Source organism: Triticum aestivum, chromosome 2D, assembly GCF_018294505.1.
Source record: "Triticum aestivum cultivar Chinese Spring chromosome 2D, IWGSC CS RefSeq v2.1, whole genome shotgun sequence".
Classification (NCBI taxonomy): domain Eukaryota; kingdom Viridiplantae; phylum Streptophyta; class Magnoliopsida; order Poales; family Poaceae; genus Triticum; species Triticum aestivum.
The window spans coordinates 93,135,883-93,140,870 of record NC_057799.1 but is presented as its reverse complement, the minus strand read 5'-3'; positions in this window follow the sequence as shown (position 1 = coordinate 93,140,870).

Sequence of the window (4,988 nt, the reverse complement as noted above, 5' to 3'; positions counted from 1 at the left end):
AAGCTCTGTTTAGCAACATGATTAGCTTAATCACAGAGAGTTACTGTAGCATGATTCTCGGGGTGTTACAAATCTCCTCCACTGCAAGAAATCTCGTCCCGAGATTTAGGAGGTAGAAGGAAACAGTGCGGGGTATTCTTCGCGCAGACGATCCTCTCGTTCCCAAGTGGCCTCATCTTCAGAATGGTGCGACCACTGGACTTTGAGAAACTTGATCGCCTTCTGACGTGTGCGGCGTTCAGCTTGGTCGAGAATGCGGACCGGATGCTCCTTATAGGAGAGGTCTTGCTGCAATTCGAGCACTTCATGATCCACAGCTCGGATTGGGTCCTTGAAGCAACGGCGGAGCTGTGACACATGGAACACATCGTGAACCTGAGAAAGGTTCGGCGGTAGCTCCAGTTGGTATGCCACTTTTCCACGCCTTTCGAGAATAGTGAATGGGCCAATATAGCGAGGAGCTAGGTTGCCCTTGATCCCGAAGCGGTGAGCACCCTTCATAGGTGTGACTTGAAGATAAGCCTTTTCGCCAGGTTGATAGACCATGTCTTTATGATGACGGTCATACTGACTCTTCTGACGTGACTGAGCAGTCTTGAGATTCTCACGGATAATGCGGACTTGTTCTTCGGCATCTTGGATAATATCCGGACCGAAGAGTGGACGTTCCCTAGTTTCTGACCAGTTCAGAGGGGTTCGGCACTTTCGTCCATATAACACTTCGAAGGGGGCCATCTTCAGACTAGCTTGATAGCTATTATTATAAGAGAACTCAGCATACGGGAGAGATTCCTCCCATTTCTTGCCGAAGGAAATAACACAAGCTCGAAGCATATCTTCGAGAACTTGGTTGACACGTTCAACTTGCCCTTGCGATTGAGGATGAAACGCAGTACTGAATGACAGATGAGTTCCCATAGCATCTTGGAAACTTGCCCAGAATCTTGAAGTGAATAAGCTGCCACGGTCTGAGCTGATAACCAATGGAATACCGTGGAGTGAAACAATCCTGGACATATAGAGCGTTGCCAACTGACTAGCAGTGATCGTTTCTTTGACCGCCAGAAAATGTGCAACTTTAGAAAGCCGGTCAATGACGACAAGAATAGCATCATTACCTTTCTGTGAATTGGGAAATCCAGTGACGAAGTCCATCTCAACATGGTCCCATTTCCATTCAGGAATAGAGATAGGTTGCAGAGTTCCAGCAGGCCTTTGATGTTCTGCTTTGATACGACGGCAAACGTCACACTCAGCAACGTAACGAGCAATGGCTTGCTTCATATTAGACCACCAGAATCTCTGACGGATGTCTTGGTACATCTTTGTACTACCAGGATGGATACATAGAGGCGTATCATGAGCTTCTTTCATAACTTCCTGTGTCATATCCAGGTTTTTCTCTGCACATGGCACCACTAGGCGGCCCTTGAAGTATAAGGTGCCATCTTCAGCAATAGTGAAGAATGAGGGTTTTCCTTCTGCGAGGTAGCGTTTAATCTTATGGGCTTCAGAGTCATACTTCTGTAGCCTTTTGATGCTGTCCTCGAGATCTGGTTTAGCAACTAGGGTATTGAGGGAACCCTGGGTAACAACGTGGAGGTTCACCTTGCCAAACTCCTTAGGAGGGGGAGCGAGTGCACCCGGAGGAACAATATGGAGGTTCAGCTTCCTGAATTCTTCAACAAGCGAGGGCTGAACTTTATGAACCTGGAGGTGGTTGCAGTAAGACTTGCGGCTTAAGGCATCAACCATTACATTAGCCTTGCCTGGCGTATAGGAAATACCCAAGTCAAAGTCTGCAACAAGCTCCATCCATCTCTGTTGACGGAGGTTCAGATCTGGCTGAGTAAACAGATACTTCAGACTTTGGTGGTCAGTGAAGATCTCGCAACGATTACCGAGAAGGTAATGTCGCCACTGCTTCAGCGCATGAATGACAGCAGCAAGTTCGAGGTCGTGAACTGGGTAGTTCTCTTCGTGAGGGCGCAATTGCCGAGAGGCATAAGCAATCACTTTGCGGTCTTGCATTAGGACACAGCCTAATCCTTGACGGGAAGCGTCGCAGTAAATGACAAAGTCCTTCTTAGTATCAGGTGGAGCTAGAACTGGAGCAGAAGTCAACTTGTCTTTGAGTGCCTGGAAACTTTCCTGACATTTGTCTGTCCATTGGAACTTGCCACCCTTATGCAACAGATTAGTCAGAGGCCTGGCGATCTTAGAGAAGTTCTTGACAAATCGACGGCAATAGCTGGCGAGACCGAGAAAACTTCTGACTTGCTTAACGTTCTTGGGAGGAGTCCAATCAAGAATAGCCTGAACTCGCTCGGGGTTGACGGCAATACCATCCTTAGAGATGACATGCCCAAGATAGGTTACTTCCGGTAGCCAGAATTCACATTTGGAGAACTTGGCATATAGTTGATGCTCCCGTAGCTTTTCCAGCACAAGTCGAAGATGTTCAGCATGTTCTTCTTCGTTCTTGGAAATTACCAGGATATCATCCAGATAAACCACGACGAACTTGTCGAGGTAATCCATGAATATATAGTTCATCAGACGAGAGAAGGTGGCTGGAGCATTGGTTAAACCGAAAGACATGACGGTGTACTCGTATGAACCATAGCGAGTCACGAAGGCGGTCTTTGGGATATCCTCTTCGCGAACACGGATCTGGTGGTAGCCCAACCTCAAGTCGAGCTTAGAGAACACTGACGAACCCGCCAGTTGATCATACAGATCATTGATCCGAGGAAGGGGGTATTTATTCTGGATGGTAGCTTGGTTTATAGGACGGTAGTCTTGAACTAACCGGTTTGTCCCATCCTTCTTCTTGACAAAGAGAGAAGGTGCTCCCCACGGAGAGCAACTTGGGCGAATGAATCCTTTGCGAAGAGATTTGTCGATTTCCTCCTTAAGCTCAAGGAGTTCATGCGGCGGCATTTTGTAGGGTCGCTTGGCTATAGGAGTGGTGCCTGGTTTCAAGTCGATGATGAATTCGACAGCTCTAGCAGGGGGAATCCCTGGAAGTTCTTCAGGAAAGACGTCGAGGAATTCACGCACAACGGGAATGTTTTCAATGCCCTCAAGTGGTGCAGCGTTCAATGCATTCAATGCATAGAGCCTTGCCTCGGCATTTTGCACCAGATGAGCTTGGTAAGCAACTATTTCATCTGAAGGGTGTAGCAGATGGACGGTCTTAGTGGCGCAAACTATAGAAGCAGTATGCGCTTTCAACCAATCCATACCCAAAATGAGGTCGATGTTAGACGACTTCAGGATAATGGGAGAGGCATAGAATTCCAGCCCTTCGATTTCCACGGGGACATCGATGCCAACCAAGGAGGTTTGACACTGTCCCACGGGGGTTTTGACCAGTACCGAGGTGTTCATCTCCTCAAATTTAACGTCGTGCTTGTATGCAAAATCTTCTGACATGAATGAATGCGATGCACCTGTATCAAATAAAACGGATGCTGGTACTGAATTTACGAGGAGTGTACCCATCACAGTAGCAGGCTGGTCTTGAGCTTCGTTGAGATCAACGTGGTTGGCATGAGCACGACCATAAGACTTAGCATTGTTGTTGCGGGGCTGATTGTTACCATGACCAGTTGCTGGAAGGGCCAGTTGATTCTGGTTCTGGTTGCATTCTTTAGCACGGTGTCCTGGTTGACCACACCTGAAGCACAAGCCATTATTCGGAGTGAGAACAGGAGCTTGGGATGGTGGAGCTGGAAGTCTTGACTGCCTAGATGGTGGTGGAGGCAGACGAGGTGCAGCATAGGTCTGCCTTGGGGCAGATGCATTTGGACGGTACATGCTGTTCGGGATCCATATCTTACGCTTCTGTGAGGGCGGGCCCGAAGATGAGCCCTTGTCACGGTTGCGCCTGTGAGAGCTCTGGTATTCCTGCAGACCAGTTTCGACATTGATGGCCTTGTTCACCAAGGTGGCGAAATCAGCAAAGTCATGCACTAGAAGTGCGAGCTTGATGTCAGCTTGAAGGCCATCACGGAACTTCTCCTGTCTGCGTGCATCAGTTGCAATGTCCTCTTTAGCATAACGAGACAAGTCCAGAAACTCCCGTTGATAAGCTTCAACAGTTTTGTTGCCTTGGGTGAGGTTGCGGAACTCACGCTTCTTCCGGTCCATGACTCCTTGAGGAATGAAGCGGGCACGGAAAGCTTCTTGGAAGTCTGGCCATGTGATGATTGTTCCAGCTGGCATAGTACGCATGTGGCTGTCCCACCATTGAGCTGCGGGTCCCTTCAAGAAGAAGGAAGCAAAGGTGACATAGCTGGCAGGGGCTACATCAGCAGACTCCATCTCATAGGTGATGTCACGGAGCCAGTCATCAGCATCCAGAGGCTGAGTTGAGCTGCGGTAGATGGTTGGGTTGAGGCGTATGAAATCTTGAAGAGTCACTTGGGCTGGCTGCTGGTTCATATTGGGGCGAGGAAACTGAGCCATCATATTTTCCATGAACTGGCGGTTCAGTTCAAACTGTTGGATCATACCAGCCATGTACTCAGGTGGTGGTGGGGCATCGCCACCACGACCACGACCACCTGGTCTAACCATCCTGCTAATATATAACAGGGGTAGTTCAGCATTGAGAAATATTTGCAAGACAAGAATCATTCATGATGAAACATGCATAACGAAAGGAGCACGATAGCTACTACATAGTAGTCGGCATAACTTACAAAAGGGGTCATGCATAGAGTTCAGTACATAGAGTTCAGTACATAGACTAAAACATCATAGGCGGCACACAGGCTCGCGGCGACTGCAACTAATACTAACTAAGCAAGACTACATCAGTCCCAAGAGGTACTGTGGAGGTAATCGTAGCCCGACAGCTGGTAGTGAGGCAACGGATAGCCCTCCACGTCAGCAGACCGGGGGTCGCGGATACTCAGGTGTAGAGCCCGACGCTCAGGTGGCAGAAGAGGACCAAGTGCGGGAGAGTAGCCTCCCACCTC